We start from the raw sequence: 25,657 nt of genomic DNA, 5'->3' as shown, positions 1-25,657 counted from the left end.
CCAAGGCCCCTGTAGCAAAGCCAAAAATGAACAAGCTAAACAAAAAAAGAAACACACTGCACGTAACCTTGGAGAACACATTGACTCTCAGGGTGACGTTTTACAATCGTTTTCATTACACACGATCCTCCTCAGGACAGCAGAGATCACCAGGACGCTTCTCTATAAACATCAAAGTCTCTGTGTAAATAAACTGGGAGAAAAAGCATCAATGCCAACTTCTGCTTTGTTGCGAGAGCGCTGCACGATTACGGCTAAAGTCGTAAAAACACAAATACCAGCTGATGTTGTGATCACAATTATAAATCGTGGTTACGACTCCTGGTAAACTGGGCGTCGTGGGCAGCTCAGACATCGGGAAGCAGAACCACGGACGGGATAAAGGATTTGATCACAGGACAGAAGGGACACATGTTACTTTATAGCCGCTGGGCAGAACTACGCAGCAGTGGGAGCCGACACCATAACGGGTTTAATTTACAAGCGGGTGCTCGGAATTAAATCAGATGTTTCCTAATTGATGATTTGCCAGGATTTTACGGCGATTAATTTAAAGTAAAGCCATGATACGCAGTTTATAGACAGTGTGTATACTCCAGCAACACAACGCAGCACAACCTTGAGATTCAGTGTGTCCCTGTAGTTTAACACTGGATTGTTCAGTAAGAGAGAATTCAACTCACCTAAGGGAACAGATGTGTCCAATCAGAAGGAACCAGCACGGAGCAGCAGAGCAGCAGCGAAGCAGCCAGGAGAGAGAGGGGGGGGGGGAGAGGAGACAGAATTAGTTTTATTATAGTCAAAACATTCACTGCAAAATGTTAGGATGTTTTCCTCTGGAGGCATTGTGAAGAAAAGATACTGGAAAGACAATGTGGCTCAAGAGATGTGTCACAAGAAAGAGAAATAGAAGTAAAATCCGCCAAACACTGACTTTGTGAGCGACTGTCTCCACAGTCATGCACATAAACACATAAACATGATTATAAGATGTTGGTAGCAAAATGTTTTTATAGACCCGGAGCAGAGGAGAGGTGGGTTCATCCAGTTTCTCACATTTTGACACATCTCCTCCAGTGAAACCGGAGAGAGTGTGTCAGTGGGTTTCTGAGTTTGGAGACTCTCGGTGAGTCCGAGGACCAGAGATCAAAGTGTGTCACTTATTAGAGCTGCCTATCACACTCTGTCCTCCAGCTACACTTCTGTTTCTCTCTGCTTCATACACCAGAAAGAAATGAGAAAGAGGGAAAAACCGAAAGCAGGTTTAGAAGTAACATAAATAAGAAGTGAAAACGACCCCATGAGTGTGTGTGCATGTGTTTTTATGTGTGTGTGTGTGTGTGTAGCCTCTGCGGTTGCCATTTGAGACTCCATCTAATGGGTATAGAGCCGGGTGCCTGGCAATCTGCCAACATGCCTCACACACTGAGCTGGAAAATAACACACACACACACACACATTGGGTCACACACAAAATGGCAAAGATCTTTAAATCAACCGAGGTAGGTGCACAAAGAAACAGCACAATTTGACAAAAAGTCAAACACACACCATCGCACAAAGAAAATAGGCCTGCACACGGCAACACACACCACGTACCACACATGAACCTCAGGATATTTCTGCTGGTTCTCAGCCTCCCACTATGCTACAGGATAAATGAGCCAATCACCGGCTGCGGTTCCTCACACAGATTCAAAGAAATCAAGATTATTATCCGGCCCCCGTACTGAGTGTGCATGTGCGTCTTGGTGGGTGCGTGTGCCCATTCATGCATGATTGGGATCAATGAGAAAACACGAGTGAGGTTGCCTACCTGCACTCATCACAGAGGCCAGTGGCCTTGTTCACCCTCTATTCTTTTGTCCTGTCAAGCAAGAAAACACCAGAGGATGAAGGGTCAGATGAGAGGAGTGAGTCTGCTCTGCTCCTCTCATCTCCTCTCATCTTCTCTGTGTTGTCGAGCTGCTGCTTCCTGCAGTTTAGTCCCGTTCAAAACGACAAAATGTAGAAACATAATGTCGGGAATATAAGAAAGATTATCTGGAAAGAAAGTTGATGAAAAAGATAACGTCTGAAAACCACCTTTCTGTTTTCAGTTTCTCTTGCAGTTCAAAAACATGTTTTTACCCCAAAACACAATGATTAAAGTCTGATAGAGTAGACGGAGTAATAACAGTCTGAAAATACAATGTTCTATAATCTCAGGGAGTGAATCTTTCCAGTGGAACATAAACTACAGGAGGGTTTTCTGTATTCTATTTCCTTTTAATCACCGTCTGAAATGTAAGTAATGTTTGCTGGACACAGAGTAATTAGTTGAGAATATCTATCACAGCTCCTCACATTAGAGATAGTGGAAAATATGACAAGTGCAAACATGTCTGCTCCTGAAAACTGCTGCTGTTCAGCCGGATTTACAGATCGCACCAACAGACAAGAAAGTGCCAACACGTCTGGGTTGAGGTTTTGTTTCTGTGAGAAGGAAGAAATGGAAATAATCATCTCAGAATCGCTTCCTCTGCAGCTGCTGCAGGAATGACAACCAGAAAAAAACACAACAACCTTTGTGGTAAACAGGACAACACAACTTGAACTGATGTGGGATGTATTTAAACAACTTATCCGTTAAGGGTCATAGAGGGAGCTGGAGCTAAAAGTAAGCAGATATTGGGCGAGAGGCGGAGTTAGATTAGATTAGATTAGATTAGATTAGATTCAACTTTATTGTCCTTGCATAGTAAAAGTACTTATACAACGAAATGCAGTTTCGTTGTATAAGTTCTGCATTTCTAACCAGAAGTGCAAAAAAGGCAGTAAAAGTGCAGAGTACTGTGCATATTAAGTGAAAATGTAAATAAATAAGATCTGTACAGTAAAAAATATATATGGAATATTACAGTATTAAGAGGAATTGTATGATATGTGTCCAACCCATCACAGGGTCTCCACTAACCATTCACACCTGCAGTCAACTTAGAGCTTCCTGTCAACCTAACCCCAATCTGCATGATTTGGGACAGTGGGAGGAAGCTGGAGAGAAGCCACACACACAACCCGGGGGGGGGGTGAGCATGCAAACTCCAAAATAAAACCATGAACCTTCTTGCTGTGAGGCGACAGTGATTAACCACTGCACCACCGAGCCGCCCTTCAGTTCCAATCTTGTTCAGAAAGGTGTTTACAAGGTTTAAAAGGTTGAGTGTAATGGAAATACTGTTGTTTTTTAACAAATCACCACAACTTCATCTCTACCATCGTTATTCTGTCTCATTTTAACAGCTCGTCCCGTTCAGATTCAGTGTTTTGAGGAGCTGCTTCTTAAAAACGTTATCCACAGCCGGGCTGCAGTGGTTCACACTGATGTGGAAATCGATAGTTATACCAATGACATTTGCCTTTTTCTATTAGATAACAGAATCCTAATAGTGCATGTGCATCTCCCTTCTGCTCTCAGTGCGTCAGAGTGAAATACACACAGGCAGCTTCACCCAATTGAAAAAATAATTGGGTGAAGTGAGACAGATATCACCATCCATCTCCAGGCCTGGGATTATGTTGGATATCCCAGAAACAAACATGAGGTTGTCCTCCAGGACGAGAATCCAGGACGTAACAGTTTCTGCCAAAAGAGGAAACACAACAAACCTCTCGCGACCACCGTCCCTCACACAGCTTGAACATCACAACACCTACATCACAATGTTGTGTGTTAATTTCAGCTCAGCACACAATGTATCCCAGAGGAAAGGGATTGGCAAACTTCGCACCCTGCTATTGGACACTGGACTTCCTCACAAAGAGACCCCAGACAGTTGGGATTGGCAGTCACACCTGCTCGGCTCTAATGCCCAACACCAGAGCCCCCCCCAGGGTCGTGTGCTCGGCCCCCTTCTGTTCAAACCGCACACCCGTGACTGTGTCCTAAGAGATGGAGAGAACTCTACGGTGAAGTTTTGGATTGACGCCACCATCTTCGGCCTGATTAGAAACACTGGTGAGAATTCATATCGGGAGGAACTCAGCTATCTTGTTGAAAGCTGCACTGGAAAGAAACCAGTGAGCTAAGTGTTAGAGTTAGAGTCCCACATCGGTGGAGCAGCTATGGAACAGGTGAACAGTTTTAGGTTTCTGTAATTCAACATCACAGAGAAGCTGTCATGGTCAAAGGAACAACTGTACTTCTTAGGGAAACTTAAGGAGGCTACGTTCCTGTGCCAAGTTCGTTTCAACTTGTACAGAGGAGCAGGAGAAGGCACCAGAACTGGAAACATCACAACCTGGCATGTGAAGTGCACATCCAGGGATGGAAAGACTCTGAAGAGGGTGATCAGAACTGACAAGACTTCACAGGTACACATCAGTGACATCAGTGAGGTGAGGTGTCTGAGCACAGATGAGTTTATCTTCCACACTTCAGCTCGAAAACTGTTTTCAGGACTTGGATTATTGATTTGCTCATTTAGATGTTTTTCTGAAGAGATTAGATCTGTAACAATCTTGTATGACAGATTGAGCCTTTTTAGCCGAAAGCAAACAGCTCTTTAAATCACTAAAATGGAGACTTTAACAAACACCTTCCAAAGTGAAGATTTTTCAAAAACTGTTTGCACGTTTGCAACGGCATTGCATTAGTGTTTTTTTACCAACTTTTTTCTCATCTTATTCTAAAGAACAATGCCACGTGCACTATCTCATGTGTGGATACATTTCACCCCATCCAATGTAGAAGGAAAGGCTGTGTACATTTGCAAATACTGTGCAAAGACCTATGTTAAGAATGACACAACGATGCAGAAGCATATAGTCAAGTGCCCAAAGTTTCCTCAGGGCTCAAATCAGCCTATGACACAACAAAATGTTTATATTTATGTCTGTATATGACAAAGTAAATACAGTTAGTATAAATTACCCACAACATTTCCAGGTAATTCCCGTTAATTCCCGTTAATTCCCGTTAATTCCCGTATATTCCTGTTAATTCCCGTTAATTCCCATGGAAAGTTTCCAACTTTGAATATTCCCGGAATTTTGCAAACGTAGATACGGTGCAACATCCTCACACACCGAGATCTTTAATTTCACAGTTTGTTCAAGAGTTCAATACTGGTGGGCACAAATGATCTGCGAGTCCAGCTGGTTTCGGAGGGATGGAACCCTGAACCTTCTACTTGGACGACAACGTTCTTCTCTAAATTTGGGACTGAATTTGTATCCCAGTCTGTCACTTAAATGATATTCATAATTTTAGCTGGGAAAACAATTTACCAGAAAAAAAACTGTGGATGGTTTAAAGGTATCCGACTCTGGAAATCACCCAATCCTAAATCCTCCTTCCCATCCTTTGTTCAAACAGAGAAGACTGCCTAAACCTCTTCATCCCTCCTTCTATATACTATCATCTCCTCTAAATCCCTCTGTCAATCCATCAAGGCTGGCACATGCTCTGCTAAGTTCTTATTATGTCTCTTTTTTGATGTGGGAGACAGACGAGACCGACCCTCGAACACTTTCTCCTTCTTTCTCACCAGACGACTTTCTGTGCTTTTAAAACTCTGCTTTTTGAGGATCCAGTCAAACACAGGTCACATGACCTGACTTAGAAACACTGGCACTCAGAAAACAAATGCACACTTTCAAATTTCTCTTACGCACTTGTCTCCTCACCTAGCCTAACCCCCTGCCTCCACCTATTTTCCTCTCTGTTTTTAAATGACTGTCTGTCTCACCTCTCTGCTCCCGCTCCCCCCCCTCCTGCAGTACGAGTGAGGAGCTGAAAGTAAAAACCCTGTCGTTGTCGTCTCCGAGCCGTTTGGATCTGGAGGTTGTCACGAGGTCTCCGCCACGATGCTCTTTGTAGTTGTCAGAAAGACTTAAATACCGTCTTTAGTTCTGTCACAAACACACACACACACACACACACACGAGCGCACAAAATCACTATAATTGACACGCCGCTCTGGACTCAATTCCCATCTGTATTGGGTTTTGAGTGTGTGTGTGTGAGTGTGTGTGTGTGTGTGTGTGTGTGTGTGTGTGTTGCACAAATATCCCATTCATCTCAGGATAAGTAAGGACAGCAGTACTAAAATAGCTCATTTTGGAGCTGTGCAGCCGTTAAGAGGTGTTATAATGAGACATAACAAGTTATGGCAGCTCATTCTCTGTGCTCCTATGTACCACATGGACAGAGTCGCACAGCAACTCGCACACAAAACCGTCTACACCCACACACACACACACACACACACACACACACGTTCAAGTGGGCCAGGTTAAGGTTATCTTTGAATGGACGTATACTGTATTCCCAGTCAGTGACAGAAGAGACGTACTTGCCCTGAAAAGCTGTCAGTCATTTATTATGCTGAATGAAGTCTGAAGCAACACACACACACACACACAGACACACACACATTCACACACACACACACACCTGTCAGAGACCACAATGGTAACTTCCGCAGGGAAACCCCATAATACCCTGCACCAGGTCAGTTGGCTGAAATGGCAGAAAGAAGCAGATGGAGTGGGAAGGAGGGATGATGGAGAGGGAGGAGGAGGAGGCGCTCGCAGCAGAGGAAGGTTTAGGGAGCAACAGGTAAGGGAGGGAGGGAGGGAGGGAGGGAGGGAGGGAGGGAGGGAGGGAGGTAGGGAGGGAGGCGTGGAGAGCCGCTCGGCACAGAGGGGAGGTAAGAGAGGATGATGGTAAATGGAGAGATGGACATAGATGGATTCTCAAGAAGGACAAAGGGAAAATGAAGGAGCTTGAGAGGGCGGAGGAGGAGGTGCAGCAGGCCGAGAAGAGGAAGGGAAGGGAGGAGAGGGCAAATAGGTGAGGAGGTAAGAGGAGGGCAAGGAGGTGAGGAGGTGAGGAGGTGAGGAGGAGGGAGAGGCAGGAGAAGATGAGGCCGCAACCTCTGGGGCGGTTAATGAAGACGGTGAAGTCGGCGTGGGGATGGGGGGGCTCACAATCACCTCCCTGGCTCCCACTTCTCACTTATACAACCATTAACAAGGGGAGAGAGGGAGGTAGAGGGAGGGAGAGGGAGGGAGGGAGGGGCGGAGATATAAATCAAATCTGAGCCAGCGAGTCTATGTATTTTTCTTTCTTCTTCTCTAGCACAAACAAAGCAACGAGCCGGGCCGGTGCAGATGTGCAACAAACCGAACCAGGAAATCAACTTCCGAGGCCGGACAGTAAAACTCTGACACGTTATCACAGCAGCGGAAATATTCTCCCGTCTCTTTGTTTGCACGTTTTTATGCCACCAGGTGTCCCACTGTGTCCGGACGGCTGCACGCAGTTAATTGGTCAACGGTGAACAGTATTTTAGCAGATGACACCGCACTCTACTGCAATAAAACTTGGAGCCACAATAAACTTTTTTCTTTCTGGACGATCCTGAGTGTCTTTGCCAGCCGAGCATAAACGGTGGCACTTTGCTTCGCCTGATTGATGAGGAGCCGGAGTTTCGGATGTTTCTGCTGCTTCTTCTTTGACAGGGATAATCTACAACCTGTAATCTCTATCACCACGGCCACCATGGTAATGCTTTCCACCGGATCTGTTTCTTGGTTTCTTCTTGAGGTTGAATCAGGATTTTTATTCATCACTTTCCTCAATAGTTTCTCATCTCAACAGTATGCAAATCTATGGATTGATCCGATAACATCTCTTGAGAGTATTTTTCGTTTCATCCAGAAATCACTTCCTCTTGGTTGCTGCAGTAGTTTCATTGCACTGCTACTCGCTGCCACTGGCTGGTACTGATCTGAGAGCAGCATGGAAGTGATGTCCTGTAGTTTAGCGTGAACAAGAGCTGGACTTTTAAACTCCTCTGAACTGCAATAACTCCACCAAACCAGCACCCGGGCATATCTGCATATTTGCACCAGCACCGTAATAAGCATATTTGAATATTTGCACTACTGCACAAATTGAACTATTGTTGTTTTATTTTTCTCCTCATCTGTAAAGATATATATTTAGATATATATATTTTATTTTCTCTTTTGCATTTTTGATATTCTATTTTATTGATATTCTATTTTATTCTATTTTATACTATTTCTATTTTAATTTTATTTTTTTTGCTTGCAACTACTGAGCATTGCTTAAAGAGAGCCTGTGACCCAAGTATTTCAATGCCAGCGACTGCTTCATGTTATCTCTGTGCATTTGTCAATAAAAATCTTGAATCTTGAATCTTGAATCTTGAATAACATTTCATCAATTTGGCAATAATTCACATTCGAAACCCCCAAAAGTAAAACCCAGACTTCAGCTTCGAGGGTTTGACACTAGTGTTAACAATTAGGAAACTTGGCCACACAGCAGTGACAGCACTTCCATACAGAGTTAGTCTGATTCAGCTGGTTAAATACTTGATCTACTGTAGGTTGTCGTTAGTTTGTCGGTGTTACGGACAGTGTTCTGTATGTCCTGTATGTATACATGTGTTGTGTTCTGTCTTGTGTTGTTGTTTTGTTCCCAAGTCCTTATAGACTGGTGATGCCTCCAGTGACTGGAAGGGGGAGCTCTTGGGCAGGACGTGCCAGTGAAGTGGCCAGAAGAAGAAGTATCATGGCCGCTCATCTCACCTGCATCCAATCTTCCAATCACCCCACCAGGTGACTTGGTTTTAGTGTTACTGCCCATTCTGAGTAATTCAATGAGTGCTCGGTTTTCAGGACCTTATACTATTGACAGGAGGTTGAGTGCCACTGACTATGTGGTCAGGACCCCTGATAGAAGACGGAAAACCAGAGTGTGTCATATAAATATGTTGAAAAATTATTACAACAGAGACGAGGTCCAGCCGGAGACACGCAGTGCGCCTCTTGTAGCCACTGTTGCGGCTGCGGTGTCACTAGCAGTGAGCCCTAATGCAGTGAGTGATGAGGATGGCCTGAGTTTACGCAATGCCCAGCAACAGACCCCTCGGTTGTCCAATTCAGAGATGTTGGTGAAACTTCCATCCTTGATGCATCATTTAAGCAGGGAGCAGGAAGGTGACCTACTCTGCCTTATGTCAGAGTTCCCCTGTCTGTTTGGAGATGTGCCTACCCGCACTACGGTGCTAGAGCATGACATAGAGGTGGGTGAGTCCCGGCCTATTAAACAGCACCCATACAGGGTAAATGCACATAAGAGAGCTTTGATGAGAAAAGAGGTTGACTATTTACTTGAACATAATTTAGCTCAGCCCAGTTCCAGTCCATGGAGTTCTCCGTGCTTATTGGTTCCAAAGCCTGACGCTACTGTCAGATTCTGTACAGATTATCGAAAGGTAAACCATGTTACTGTGCCTGACTCGTTTCCTATGCCCCGAGTAGATGATTGCGTGGATACCATAGGGTCAGCTCGATTTGTCACAAAGTTAGATCTATTGAAAGGTTATTGGCAAGTTCCCCTTTCACCACGTGCTTCTGCTATCAGTGCTTTATTGACTCCTGACAATTTTTTACAATATTCCGTGATGGCTTTCGGAATGAGAAACGCTCCGGCCACTTTCCATAGGTTGGTGAATATTGTGTTTAGTGGTGTACCTAACTGTACTGCATATTTGGATGATGTGGTAATACACTCATCAGAGTGGACTGCTCATGTGGACTCGCTAAGAACTGTGTTTCAGCGACTGGCTGATGCATCCCTGACACTGAACCTGGCAAAGTGTGAGTTTGGGAAGGCAACTGTGACCTACTTGGGTAAACAGGTGGGCGGAGGCCAAGTGCGTCCCTTGGAGGCCAAAATCGCAGCAATCACATCTTTCCCAGTGCCCACCACTCGGCGAGAGTTACGCCGATTCCTCGGAATGACTGGTTACTACCGAGGGTTCTGTAGGAACTTCTCTTCTGTTGCAGCCCCAATGACTGACTTGATCAGTCCATTGGTAAAGTTTGTCTGGTCAGACAGGTGTCAAACTGCCTTTGAGTGTTGTAAAGCACTCTTGTGTAATGCGCCAGTACTCAGTGCTCCTGATTTTAGTAAACCGTTTTCCATGGAAGTCGATGCGAGCGGTATTGGTGCAGGTGCAGTTTTAACTCAGATGGATTCTGAGGGTTTGGTCCACCCTGTAGGATTCTTTTCGAAGAAGTTTAATAGTAGCCAAATGCACTACTCTACCATAGAACAGGAGACGTTGGCTTTGCTGCTTGCGCTTCAATTTTTTGAGGTGTATGTTGGGTCTAGTGCGGAGCCTGTGGTGATTTACACGGACCACAATCCGCTAGTGTTTCTGCATCGCATTCACAACCACAACCAACGACTGATGCGTTGGTCTTTGTTTATTGAGAATTACAACCTGGTGATCCACCACAAAAAGGGCACCGAGAATGTGTTTGCAGACGCTCTGTCTCGCGTGTAAATATTGTTGGTCAGTAGTCCTCAAAACCTCTGTGGGAAATTGATATTGATTTTGGGGTTTACGGGATGGTTTAAGGTATCGTCAGCCCTGGGCTGACTCTTTATGGGGGGGAGTGTTACGGACAGTGTTCTGTATGTCCTGTATGTATACATGTGTTGTGTTCTGTCTTGTGTTGTTGTTTTGTTCCCAAGTCCTTATAGACTGGTGATGCCTCCAGTGACTGGAAGGGGGAGCTCTTGGGCAGGACGTGCCAGTGAAGTGGCCAGAAGAAGAAGTATCATGGCCGCTCATCTCACCTGCATCCAATCTTCCAATCACCCCACCTGTGACAGATCTCTCGTCAACCCTTCCCCTTTAAATAGTCCTGTGTTTGTTTTGTTGGCGAGAGGAGGCTTTTGTGGTGAGCTGTGTCAGAGCGCTGATTGTTTTGTTTGGTCCTGATGTTTGCTGGTGTCTTGAGTGAGTTTTTACCAGTAGTTTAAGTTGTAGCAGCCTACTTTTGTTTTGTCTTTTGTCTTTGTTTACTTTGTTTGTTGTGCGCACAGGGACTACAAGGATAGGTAAGATACTCCGGGGTTTACATATCACTCTCACGTAGGTTTACTGTTTGTTAATACCTCAGGTTAGAGTGAGCACCACCCGCTGTACTTTTGGGTGCTAAGCACCTGTAAAGGGGGGGGGGGATTTCTTTGTGTTCTTTTTCTTTGGTGCCACTGTTAGTCCTTGTTGATCCCTGTGTTGCTTTGTCTAAATAAATACTGTCTTTATCTTATATCTGGTCTTGTGTTTTGTGTGATTGCACCCTCACTTATTCAGACCTGTTGCATTTATGTTATGTCCAGCTACGAGCCACCAGGGGGCGTAACAGTCGGTACTGGTTTGGCCTCAGTGGGGAACACGTCCATGAGTGTCTTGCTGGTTTGTTGTGGTTTGAATACATATTTTGACACTGGATGCGTCACCATGAACATGTTGTGCAACACGCACCTCACATCAAGCCGCCGGTGGAAGGCCAGGGAGAAGAAAACCCACTTTAATTTAGTTGAGGCTGCGCTCGCTCACTTTCTCGCCTTCATCTTCTTTCAGGAGGAAAACAAGAAGAAAGTGCATCACAGCTGCCATCTGGCGAGGAGTGAAGCTAAAAGGAAAGACCACTTTGACAGACATGAACAGTTACTCCAATTGGTTTCAGTCCAAATTGTCTGTAGCCGCTGTTCTCAGCAAAAGGGCGAGCTACTCTGTTTTCATTCACTCTCTGAGAGGATGTGAGTGTTTGATACGCAGAAATGTAAACATGTAATATCGTGCAATTCCCTGAGTCCATAATAATGTTTGTATGAGAGTTTGTCTGTGGAATACGGGCTTAAATTATGATTGATAACCTTTAGTGTTTGATGAAAAGGTTTTTTTCTGTGCTCTCATCATTCGTCTCCGTACCTGTTCTACCCACATTGAAGCTCCTCTACAGGCCAGGACAGGTAATGACAGGAAAACACATCAGAAAACCTTTTCAGATTATTATTTCCTCTGAGGGTTCTTCAGAGAAGATCATTCAAAACGGCACTTTGCGATATGTTTGGCTTCTCATATTGAAGTGTAACCATCAGTGAGACACATTTTAAGGGGAAACTTCATAAACATGGGCAGAAAAGATTCACTTTTAAAGTGTGTTTTGGGAGAAATGTTACCCAACTTGTCAAAGGCTGTGTGGAGACTATGTGTGAGTGGTGCTTCTCTTCTGTAATGTTTATATTTACGTTGATGGGAAGTTTTTGTGGAAATGCTTCAACAATTATGACAAACAAGTCAATATCAAGCTTTGTGTGCTTTGAGCAGCTTTGAGGGATTTGGAACTTAAAGGTCGGAACTTCCAGCCATTAATAAAGATTATTTTATTTATTCAAGTTCTATATGTTTAGCATTTTCTTTACTTTTAATTTATAGTTAATGATAATAAACATTTGGTTAGACTGTAAAATATCAAGACGCAATTACATTTCTTTGTTATAGGGATTTGATGATGACATCTGACAAAAAAAGTCTATATTTGTTAATTTTATTCAATTAATGGCTTAACTTGCTGTGTATTTAAATAGCAAACAATGTAGATATGCGTATACATGCATGTTATATTTTAGTAAAGTACAAACAGCACGATCTGACTTATTAAGCTTCCGTTATTAATGAAGGATACTAGTTTCTAGGACAGATATATTGGTATAAGCACATAAGATGGTTGATTGTACACAAAAGCCAGTGACAAGTGTATTTTTCCAGGGTAGGTTGGTTTCATATGAACACTGTGTGCATCCCGTCTCCTTCACTTACACATTCAAGAAAACCGGAGAAATCGAAGAAAGCACATACCTTGACTTCTCTCTCACGCTTCTCTAAAGGAAGCCATTAGACAGCAATGAACCCGAGAGGTGGCAATCCAGCGCTACACACCCATGGACTGGACGCAGCAAGATAATAGCTACTGCACATTCAAGCGAGCAGGAAATGCAGAGAAACCTTTCTTTTTTGTGTTGCATCATATATCATCGCATGTCATTCCCTCTGTTCCTTTCTCCGTCCGACTCTCATTCGCACAAACACACACGCACACACACCCGCTAGCAGTCCTTCAGAGCAACAGGAGGTGAAAAACATTGAAGAAAGCTGCCTTTTAAAAGTCTGCCTTTAAAAGACTGTTTATCGTAACTGGCACTGGACACAAACATCCACACACACTCACATCTCTTCATTCTCACATCCTTAACTTTCATCTTCAGTCCGTCTCTTTCTCTCTCTAATGAGGCATAAAGTGAAAAACTCTCCGTACCCATCACAGAAATAAAAAAAACAAAACATTCCGTATTTTTTAAACTTTCCGCACAACTCGGATGCCGCTGCACAGCAGGCACTTTCCATCTCTTTCTTTTATTTTTGCTTTTCAGCTTCGTCCAAATCGCCGAAGCTGCATTTTTTTGCAAAAGGTCAAACGTGTCACAAAATGCCAGATATTATACATGATGCTCTCCGGCCCACAAATCACGTTCTCCAGATGCAAAGGTGCATTCTTGTTTGATGCAGACCCCCAAAGCCAAAGTCACATCACAGCAGCTGACATTACTCTTCATTTTTATCACGTTCTTTATGTGCAAAAGTCATTAAAATAATATATTGACTATATTTCATACAGCACCTTCCTAGTCTTAACAACCACTCAAATTGGACGACCAACCCATTTTTTGTGTTGGTATTTTTGTCTAATATCATTCAGCCTTAGGAATCACTCGCAGATAGTGTCTGAGCAAAGAGCTGGTCCATACAACACTCGCAGACGACCTGAAAAAAATGTTTGACATTCATTTCCACAGAAAAGCTCTGGCAGTATGCATGAAGAAAAAGAGGAAAAAAATGTTGCTATTGAAACGCAGGAGAGCCGTAAAAAATATATATGAGACAGATTGTGATGGGTGGAGGTCGCGCGGGGGGGGGGTGGGGGATGGAAGCATGAAAGTATGAAATAAGAAAGTAAGATGGAGAAAGTGCTTTGCGGTCACCGAAGCAAATGTAAATACCCTGCACACCACTCATGCTATACAAGCCACGGAGGAACAACACACCCAACAAACGTCCCTTTGTGCGAGTGTGTGTGTGCAGGGGGATAAACAGGAGTGTGTCTGTGCACCAGTGCTAATGTGTGTGTGTGTGTGTGTGTCGGTGTGTGCACATTCTTATAATGCAGTGCTTATCTCAGTGGATTATGCTGACTTGCAGCTATTAAGAACTTAAACACATTCAAACCAGCAGGGAGCTGTTTCTACGACTCAATAGAGCGTCTATCACCCGATTGTCTGCTCCTCTGTACGTGCGCGTGGGATTTATCTGTGAGCAAAGCTATCAAATGAGCGTGAGGGAGGCAAGAAAAACTGAATAGATAGTGGAACATAATGGGCGACAGATGTAGAGGATGCAGGCGGTGATAAGGGAAGGTGTGAGGGTCAGAGAGAACGATAGGGATGGATGATAGGGAGAAATGAGTTGACCACAAAGGGTGAGCCTGTCACCGGGGGGGTGTTTGTCACAGCCCTCTATCAGAGGAGACGTAATGAGATTTGATGTAATGTGATTTGATGGCGGCGCAGGTTAGAGAATGTTAGCCAGCATTGAAACAGACAGGATCTGGATCAGCGTTACACTGATCAACGCCAGAGACACAAGGAATGCAGGCGCGATGGAGCCGCCCTGCTGTCAGTGTGCGTTTGCGAGTGTGCGACTTGACGGGAAGATTCGTCTGCCCTTAAGAGGAAGAGCGAACAGCAGTGGGGTGGGGGGGGGGGGTTCGAAGGGCGGGGGGGGGGGAACTAGAGGAGAGAGTGTCGAGCCTCCAGCGATGTTTACCCTACGTAGAGAAATACCCAGTCTCCTCGCTGGTACAGCTTTAAGCAACACACATAGATCTCCTCCAGCACCACAGATTTATGATCACACACACACACACACAAAAAAAAACACACACACACACACGCACACACACACTTGCCCAGCTATCCTCGTCAGGACACACAGCACACACACACGTCACATCACTCATGCTGCATTGTACATGAAACATGTGCATGAGCATAATGAATTAACTTGTGCCTACGTGTGTATGTGTGTGTGTGTGTGTCGGTAGACCCAACATGTGTTGTGTATGTGAGGTGTGCGCATGTGTCCAGGGAGTTAAAGACAGCAGCACCAGGCAGAAAGGCGAGAGCCCTGTACACCGTTGGAAAAGGTCTCATATGCATAGTGGTATAAAAGGTGGTCAAGGCGGGTCCCCGGGGTGATGGATGGCACAGGCAACACAATCAATTCCGCAGGTGATTAGGAGATTGTGGACTGTTGGAGCACCTCACACTGACAGACACACACACACACACACACACAAACTAACACACACACGGCTCTGAAAGTGTGTCTTCTACTTGTCAGAGGGCTACTTCATGATGTAATGATAGGTTAGAGAAAGTAAAGTGTGAGATGGCAGGACTGAAGCCTGAGAAGTGCCAGTGAAATCACAGGGAGGAGGTTGTTGCATGGACTCTTTTCACAGATAAAAGCACTCTGGAGAGTCGGAGGCCCGGCAGAGGGGGTTTATATGCAGGTGAATTTGTGCGTGGGTTCTTCTGCCTTATTCCTATGAATCATTGAGGTTAGAGGTTATTACTAAGAGATGGACCGGATGGCAGGAGGTGCTAAAATGACCACTTCGGACTCTGGCTCCATCTCAAGCCTGCACCCACACGAAGGATCGGTTGTTAAATCATTAAGGTCAAAGAGACGGATTCCCGTGGTCACAATGTGCTAAAATGACAATTCTCTCCGTTCTGCATCCCTTTCCCGATTTATTTTGAATCTACATTTCACGGGGTGGTTTCTATTAAAACGTCTCCTTTAGATTTGCCTCTGACAGGTGTGAACCACCTCTCTCAGGCTTCTGTTTTGGTTTTGACAGCAGCACTTTAGGTCTCGGATCGGCAGGACTTGAAAACAAGCGGCAAAATAGACGAACAGCTACGCAGGGTAAAGAAACAGGCCTCGAAAGAAGCAGTCAAACAATGAAAGGAACCAGTTCACTCAGTTCAGTTAAATTTGAGAAAATGAGCACATCTTTCTTTTCTTGGAAACACAAGCGAGCATTTAAACCCCCTGTCAGTGATTTCATCAAAAGGCAAAGTCTGGAGATGCTTGGTTGGGTGTAAATCAAAGGCCAGACATTTTGGGAGATGGGAAAGCACTGAGGGGGATCCTTCCCAGACACCAGCATCTTATCTGCTTAAGAACCTGTGGGTGCAAACAAACATTCAGCAAAGTCACAGGGTCCCTCCATGAGAAGTTTCTCTTCAGGAGACGAAAGGGGGTGGAGCCTCTTTTTGACAACGATGCAAGTGTGAAAGTTGTGAATGTTTTAAAGTTTGTGTTGATTGTAGCTGCAGAAAAGAAGCCATCATGTTCCCAGATATTAGATTAGATTAGATTCAACTTTATTGTCATTGCACAGTACAAGTACTTATACAACGAAATGCAGTTTAGCAGCTAACCAGAAGTGCAAAAAAGGCAGTTAAAGTGCAGAGTATTGTGCATATTAAAGTGAAAATGTAAATAAATAAGGTCTGTACAGTATTAACAGGAATTGTATGATATAAGAACGATGAATACACTATGAGCAGGATAAAAATATAAATATATATAAATATGAATACACTATAGGCAGGATAATACAGTAGTTAAAAAAGGAACAGTCAGTCAAACGAAGCATTTCTAACATAGAGGGTTTACTCGGAGGTGCACTTGGTTGCAGAATATATAATTACGACGAGGGGTTGTAATCTGTCCGTCCGTCCATTATCTATCCCACCTCTCCTTTGAGAGGTGTAGGGGAGATGGAGCCAATCTAAGGTCCCAGGTGGCACCGGGCGGGGGGGCGGGGTACATCCTGGAGAGGTCGACAGTGTATCTCAGGGCTGACAAACAACCACTGGGCAATTAGTCTCCAATTAACCTAAGCTGCACACTAGACGAAAAGCAGTATTATTGTCACAGTGAACCTCTACGGACAGGCCTAATCCCCTGCTGTAACCAACTGTTTCCATGATGTTACCTCGGCGTTCGCCAGTGAAGACAAGGTGGGTCTATCGGCGTTTGCGGACCTTAAGGGGGATTTGGAGAACAAAGGAGAGAGCCGCGGGGGGGCTCGCGCCGCCGCGCGGACCGATCGCGACGTGTGATCTAATTAGCATATGAATCGGAGTCCAGCCGCTGGCTAGAACCTCTCTCTACTCACCATTGGAGGAAACCACAGACCCTTGAAACTAATGTCACTCGTGATTGGCTGGTAGAAGTGTTGCTATTGGTCACCTTATGGGTCATTGCAGTGCACACGTGGGGTCACAGCATTCCGCACGTGGGGTAAGCCCCTCCCACACAATATTTATAATAAAAATGTATATATTAATATTTATTATTATTTATAAGTAAGCCTTTACCAAAAGCACTGCAGTTAATTAAAACTAAACATTCATGTGATGCTTGATGCTATAGGTGAACATATTGTACAGGGAACAAATGTGAACAAGGTATATGTGGAGTGAAAGCTTTATTTACATACAGCAAAAATATTGTACAAAATCTCAGGTGAGGCTTGAAATGTTTCTCTGCAGCCTCTGGGTCATGACTTCTTTGTGGGACTGTCTGAATCTTCTCCAGTGTGTAGACGTCTGTGGTGTGTAGCTGTGAGATCCAGTGTAGCTTCCAGTCTTATATGAAGTGTGGGACACAGGTCGGTGTGCTCCTGGCTGTGGAAGGATGGATCCATGTCATCTGTCCCGCTTCAATCAGCTGTAAACACATTCAGTAAAATTAGCACAGTTCAATGACAACATACACCTTTACATGTAACTGGAAAATTATTTAATGAATATAACCTTACCCTCTTTCTTCTCCGACAACTCCTCAATGCTGATGTAAGGTCTGGTCGGATCATACTGGCTCATAGTGTGTCTTTGTACGTCATGGACAGGCAGCTGGAAAACACCACATGTAACATGACTTTATTATTAATAAACGGAAATAGCCGCGCTGCATCACCGTTGGAAGATCCACAGCAAAAAAACACCAAAACAATTCATAAACAGTTACTTACATTCAATGGCTTAATTTTCTGCACTTTAAATCCGGACTTTCAGCGTCTCAGCCTAACGCCTCTTTGTTTGTGTGTGTGTGTGGGGGGGGGGGGCTGAGGCTGTGAAAACATACAGAAAAAAGTCACGTTGATGAAAAAACTTAACGAGAACAAACTGTTACATCTAAGTAATTCATACATATTTACACATGCACTAGATCTGCTCCAGCACTCGATGCTGTATTCGTATTTTAGCAACTTTCTCGCTATCCCAAAGAGTGGCGGACATGCTTTCAGATGTACCAGTTAGCTTAGTGGTTAGCATGGCGTCTCTAGCTCACCGTAACTCAGGGACTGTGCATCCGTCTTCTCCGCCTCGACTCGTCCACACCGGGCCCGCGGCTCTGCTTCCCACGCACTCATCTTCTCCTCCAGGGAACAGCGTCGTGTCAACTTCAGCAAGTTATTTACCCCGAGAACAGAGTCACTCGTACGGGACAAGCTAAACACGACCCGCTTCCTGTCTGCGGGACACTCGACGCTGCTGCACGGCGTTTACGAGGCTCTGATTGGACGAGTCCATCAGCTGATGACGCGAGCGGGTGACGTGAGCAGCGGTTACTTCGTGGGATAAGTATTTGACTGAGGCCAGGTTTATTTTTTGTGGTGTTTAGTAAATTTACACACATGATTCACTCATGCTGTTCTGTGTTCGTAACCTTATAGTTGAATGCACTTATTGTAAGTCGCTTTGGATAAAAGTGTTGACTGTTTTAATGGAATACTGAGAAAGTTTAATAACAACAATTAGACAATTGAAGTTCAAATTATGAAGGAATTTAAGCTCTATATTGTGTCTCCTTTATATTTAAAATAATAATCAAACTGAGTGGAGATGTATGTTGTAGCCAAACAGCCGGCTGCTGTGTTTTGTCACTGTGCAGTCCATGGGGGATTAAATATTACACTGAAAAAATAAATCATTAAATCAATGAATGTTTCATAGCAATTTTGAAAGTAGTGGTGAAAAGGTACCATTTATAATTCATGGAACAGCTTAGTTTGCCATTGACATGTGAATTTGATGCCAGTATTTTGGGAGGACAGATATTTTTATGGAAAGCCAGTAGAAGTTTGGAGCTTACAGGACACAGATGATCATACCCAGCATCATTTATTTGCTGGTAGAGGTGTGGTTTACACTTCCTCTGTGCATTTAACCAGCACAATTGAAAAAGTGACTGTAATCATGCCACTCTATACAGTTGTTGAGATTTAGGATTGTTTTGGATGACAATAAAAATTTGAAATAAAGTGCATTGTTTCATTTCTTTTGACGGCATTGACCTTTGTTCGTGGTATACAATATAATTCATTATAGCACACTTACTTACTTAAGAACAATTTAAAATTTCAGGTTTAATATTTATTTTAAGCCTGGTTTACTCAGCCAGATAGTTTGTTGGTGCCTCTTACATATTGGTGTTATCTGCTCTCAGGGAAACTGATTTGCATTTGTGAAGCTCAGAGCATTGTCATTTGCATGTGAAAGCGTCCTCTAGGAGTTGGAGCAGGGGGGGTCAAATCTCAACAGCTCACAGGCTTGACAACTGCAGGAACCCTGAGCGTTTCCTTTGCTGCCTGCAGATACGTGTGAAAGTCGTTAACCGAAGGATGTGCCAACACTTCTCTGCGACACAGATTGACACAAACGCTTCTTTTCATGCAGTGTTGTGATAAGACAACAACAGCAACGACAACTCATATTGACGTTCAGGATTCTGTGTTTTGAGACCAGCAGTCGGTCTTTACTTGCTGTGGCTAAATAACCAGCTGCACATTCACAGTTTCAGAAAGAAAGCTGCAACCAACGTTACCACAGGCCAAACAAACAACCAGTTCCAAATGGGCAGTGCACCAGTAGTCGTAGTGGTAACAGGGGTACCACTGTTAGCCTGCATCATGGATTTCAACTTTTCCTGCACTTTCCTTGACAGACAAAAGTTGTGAAAGATTGTGTGCTCACACATGCACATATTTTTCAGTCTGCCAGGTTGATTTTGTGTTTTTGTGTTTTGCTTGTTGGTATCTTGCTAGTGTTTTGCTTTATTTGGATGTTTTGCTGTCGAAACATCTTGAAACGTGCACGATAAGACACAGATTTACACACTCCTAAGACACCAACACAGGGGATCAATAGCATCCTCCTCCCCCTATCTTACATAATAGACACCAAGGCCTAAACAGCAAAACAGCCTCTATTCCACCTGTGTGGCCTGCAGCGATGGATTGTGTAGTCCCTTATGGGGATACACGCAGGGAAGAAAAGAATCAGAAACCAAAAAGAAGAGGAGCAGCACCGGGAGAACAAACACACAGAAAAAATGAAGCGCAAAAAGAAGCGAGACAGAAAGGAAGGCTTAAAATGGCCTCAAAAAACGGTTTGAACCTGAACAAAAGAAGATGGAGTAGATGCACCTGCTTCGCTCACTTTGCACACACACACACACACACACACACACACACACACACACACACACAAGTGATTACTTTCCATTAGGATACTCTGACTGCCTCCCTATAGCAGTCACTTCTTCTGCTGTGAGAAGAAAACACTAAGGACTTTTCAGAAACACACACAGCTACGGAAATACACACATGCCAGTAGTCTGCAGAACGACTAAGACTAAAATCTCTCGGTACACACACACGACAGTTAGACAGACACACACACTCCGTCCCTCTCAAACCACGCACTCGCACATATGAGCACAAAGTGTCAAGTGGCTGTGTAAGTATGGTGATTTGTATCTCCTGACAGACAGGGAATAAGGGAGTCGACCAGGGAACTTACTTCCTCTTGGAACTGACTTACTTGACATCTCACACACACACACACACACACACACACACACACACACACACACATACACACACACACACACAGACACACACAGAGTCTTCTTCTTCATTGTTTCCTCTTCTTCTCTGATACACATGCACACACTAAATCCGTCAGAATCGTAAATCTCTGCAGAGGTCTCCAGGATTTGAGCTGCTCCGCTGTAGGATTCGATTTGTGTGTGTGTGCAAGAAAAGAAAGAGGAATTGTTTTTTACTTTCCACTAAATTTAGTTTAAATGCATGAAAAACCCTCAGGTTGCATGCTAATGTAGTGGTGCATGCAACAGAATACTCTTTACACTTCCTTCTATGATTCCAAAATGGCTTCTTGATCCTTTTGCACGGATCGACCTCTGTTGAACTGTGTATTCAAGTGAGTAAAGTCCTCTGGTAATTTGAGTATTTAGGAATATTCTAAATTAATATGTTAATATATGTTTGCTTAAATATATAATGGTGACCTCAAATACAGACCATTGCAGTGGAAGACAACTAGAACTTTATTTCCCTTGTATTTGACTCATTATTTACTCAAAAGTTATTCTAAGCCTCAAAGTAGATTTTAATTTAATGTCCTATTTGAATGTAGAATTACCTTTGTAAATTGAATTAGACGTGGACATGGTTGTGTCTCGTCCTCGACCCGAGAAGCAGACACACGATTATAAAGAGTGTGGCGGAGGTGGACGAGTCATGGTCAGGTTGTGCAGCGTGGACAATGATAATCAGCTCAGGACGAGACAAGGCTCCTTATGGACTCTCGCCTAATTACAGCCTGGTTAAGCAAATGTCCTCCTCGGCTTCAACTGTTTGACGATGATGACAGAGAGGGACTGGGTGTGTATGTGAGTGTGAGTGTGTGTGTGTGTGTGTGAGAGTGCACATGTGTAAGTTGCACGCTAGTCTCTTTGATTTGAACTCTCCAACGTCAGATCAGTTGCCTCGGTTCACTTGTGTGCGTGTGGTCCAATCAGCATCCGGCTCTGGCTGAGCTGAGCCAATGACATGTGTCATATCAGCACTAATCGCACTAACAGATCCACAGAGTGGTGATGATGCTTTATTTGGCCTCCTCAAAACTGAAGGCAACTCCCAAAGTCACGATGAGAAGCTCAACTTTGGCGAGCGCCTCTCTTCACTGCTTCATCATCACACTTCTTCCTTCTTCATCATCACACTTCTTCCTTCTTCATCATATCACTCTCCCCTTCTTTCTCATCTCACTCTCTTTCCCTTCTTCATCATCTCACTCTCTTCCCCTTCTTCATCATCACTCTCTTTCCCTTCTTCACCATCTCAATCTTCCCCTTCTTCATCATCTCCCTCTTTCCCTTCTTCATCATTTCACTCTTCCCCTTCTTCATCATCTCACTCTCTTCGCCTTCTTCATCATCTCACTTTTCCCTTCTTCATCATCTCACTCTTTCCTTCTTCACCATCATCTCACTCTTCCTCCTCTTCATCATCTCACTCTCTTCCTCTTCATCATCTCACTCTTTCCTTCTTCACCATCATCTCACTCTTCCTCCTCTTCATCATCTCACTCTCTTCGCCTTCTTCATCATCTCACTCTTCCCCTGCTTCACCATCTCACGCTTCCCCTTCTTCATCATTTCACTTTTCTCCTCTTCATCATCTCACTCTTTCCTTCTTCACCATCATCTCACTCTTCCTCCTCTTCATCATCTCACTCTCTTCGCCTTCTTCGTCATCTCACTCTTCCCTTCATCATCTCACTCTTTCCTTCATCACCATCATCTCACTCTTCCTCCTCTTCATCATCTCACTCTCTTCCTCTTCATCATCTCACTCTTTCCTTCTTCACCATCATCTCACTCTTCCTCCTCTTCATCATCTCACTCTCTTCGCCTTCTTCATCATCTCACTCTTCCCTTCTTCATCATCTCACTCTTCCTCTGCTTCACCATCTCACTCTTCCTCTGCTTCACCATCTCACTCTTCCCTTCTTCACCATCTCACTCTTTCCCTTCTTCATCATCATCAATCTTTCCCCTTCTTCATCATGGTTCCCGTAGAAAGTGAGTCAGTCAGGAGGTGATTTCATTCTGCACACACTCATCCTGTCCAAACAGCCTCAGTATGAACGGCCTCTCCATGTGAACATTATTTAGAGCATCATCTGACGATGAGTTCAACTTTGGCGATCGCCTCTTAAAGCTGTGACCTGAAACGTGTTATGTAGACGAGAGAGAAGAGCTTTGGTTTAACAGCTGGAGGCTCAAGACACATTTTATTCACTTACCCTGGGCAAGGGGAGCAATACTAAAGACCATGGGTAGTTTTTATAACACTTCGGCTTCAAATGGACCATTATCATTACCCACATTAGCAACGATAGGACAAAATAATTCCCCATTCTCTGTACTACAGACCTAATTGCTCACATCTCTGTTGCTGTGTGAAGCCACTTTCCTGCTTTAATGTCATTCAAACATATTAAATGCTCCCATTTGATTTGGTGTTTGTAAAAAAATCATTTTCCATTTCATTCCAAAATGCATGACTTTCAAACTGCAGAGCTGCAATAACAGCTGGAGAAATTCTTCTTCTTTTCCACTAACAGGCGTTCTGGACTCTGGCCTGTTAGCGATATAGAATATGATTTACATTTTCAAACACCCCCCCCTGTCTCTCCTATTAGACTTCATGTGGAATATTAAGTGTAGAATGAGGCTCCGTCTGGATTCCATGCTGGAAACGTGAATCAGTCAAACAGCTGTGGAGCAGAACGCTCTCAGAGACTGGGAGGTGGTGGGGGGGGTTATGAATAAGGAAGGCAGGGAGGTGAGGTGAGCAGATGAGAGGTGGAGGAAGAGGAAGAGGAGGAGGAGGAAGAGGAGGAGTGAGACAGTAAAACGCTGCCGTCACTTAAACTCTAAAATGAAAGATCGATGAGCTTATTTAAATGTGCTCCGAGAGATGAGAGCTGGCGTATATAAAGCCTTTGCATTTATGAGGAGGGGTGTGGGCATCGATTGACTGAGGAAAAGACAGCGAGAGAGTGAGAGAGGGACTGGGACGGAGGGAGGGGAGCATGGACGGAGAGAGAGAGAGAGAGAGAACAGGAGAGATCAAGAGGATCAACCTCGGCTCATGAATTTCATCCTTTTCCTCCTAAAATAAAACGTTCTAATAAAGGCCGGGGATGGAGGGGTCGGAACCTGGAGAATCTACAGCCTTCGATTGGCCGCCTGGCACAGCTTATCAAATCAATAACCACACCCCTCCCTCCCCACCCTCCCTCCACCTCCGACCACCACCACCACCACCACGAATCTGCTTCACTAATTTCCCCTCCCGATCACACACACACACACACACACACACACACACACACACACACACACACACACACACACACACACACACACACACACACACACACACACACACACACACACACACAACTCCTGCCAGACGTCCTGAGGTGCAGTCATTTCACAGGAAGGGGTTTGAGGGAACGGACGGCGGTAACTTGGGCGCCGTTGCGGAGACCTTGACATCAGGAGGGAGGACGGGAGGAGCTGACACTGCAGCCGCACCATCCCTCGGTCTCTCGGCACCTTGGAGGGGGGGTGGGAGGGCAGGGAGCGTGGGGGGGGGGCGACCGGGACGAGTGAACTTGTGACACACGCAGAGGTGTTGTCATACCGTCGCCATCGATTGAACTGCAGGCACACAGCTCTCTGAGTGACAAGCACGGTGCGCCGCATTCTCTTTCTAACAACCCCCCCAACCCTCACCACCATCCATCACTCCATTATTCCTCCTCACCCCCCGTCCCTTCCCTGTGTTGGGACATGGTTTTTGTGCAAAAAGCAGGCCTCTCTTTCAGGCCTGTATGGGAAGTCAAAACCTGAAAGCACATGTCCTTTGTCCTGAGAAAGTCGCATGTGCTGGAGCGAACTCCATCTCCCAGAGTGCAACGTGTTCTCTTTGTCCTGAGAAGGTCAAATAACTTAAACTCCCAGGAGGCTACATGTCCCCTTTGTTTCAGCATCTTCACACATAGGTGCGAAGTTCTACCGAGATCAACTCCATTGGTCAATCTGGCCACATGACCTGGAGGCCACTGGGCCTATTTAAGAGCAGGCCTCCTCCAGAGTCTCTCTCTTTCTCCAATCCCTCGGAGGGCTGAAGGCTGCTCAAATCTTCTCTATCCAACAACCGGAGCGCAAAGGTCGAGCTGGACTGCAACTTCTTTTCCCCTTTCCCTTGGACTGGTCACATAATCTGGGCTTAATAATTTTACTAAGGCTAAGCAAGACTGTTTATTTGATTCTGTTTTAAAGTTTGATATGTTTGGTGTTATTGTGGTTACAAGTAAAATGTTAGATACACTCCTCACAGGATTTCTCTGACCCTTTCAGATATCTGTTTAACATCCACACAGACACACATATCTCCACACCTCATTAGCTCAAACCCCACTGCATGTCGTAAAACCACTTCTGCAGAAGAAGGGGGGTGCTCTCTTAAGGCTCCAGAATGCTTCTACGTATCCGTTTCGCGGACAGGGACACACGGATAGCAGAGAGTCTTTTTGATTTATGCCTTTCCGACGACAATCCGTCTGAAAACAATTCACTGCCAAACAGTAGGTGGCGCATCGGAAGATGAGCTCAGAGAAGCCTACCCCACTTCTGGGAAGAAGTCCACGTGTTTCTGTTTACATGTTAGCTTGCCTCCCACATACTGAACCATGGCA

At 44.5% G+C, this 25,657-nt stretch overlaps 1 long non-coding RNA gene across 1 annotated transcript; it reads right to left on the bottom strand.

The window, feature by feature from the left end:
• Positions 1-17,482: 17,482 nt before the first annotated feature.
• LOC133023537 (uncharacterized) lies at positions 17,483-18,154 on the bottom strand. Its single transcript, XR_009683066.1, has 3 exons — positions 18,046-18,154; positions 17,833-17,926; positions 17,483-17,741 (listed from the first exon to the last, which is right to left on the bottom strand). It is a non-coding gene; the product is annotated as an uncharacterized LOC133023537 (long non-coding RNA).
• Between the last annotated feature and the right edge of the window lie 7,503 nt (positions 18,155-25,657).

Source organism: Limanda limanda, chromosome 2 (genome assembly GCF_963576545.1).
Source record: "Limanda limanda chromosome 2, fLimLim1.1, whole genome shotgun sequence".
NCBI classification, from domain to species: Eukaryota; Metazoa; Chordata; class Actinopteri; order Pleuronectiformes; family Pleuronectidae; genus Limanda; species Limanda limanda.
This window is presented reverse-complemented; position numbering and strand designations above follow the sequence as displayed.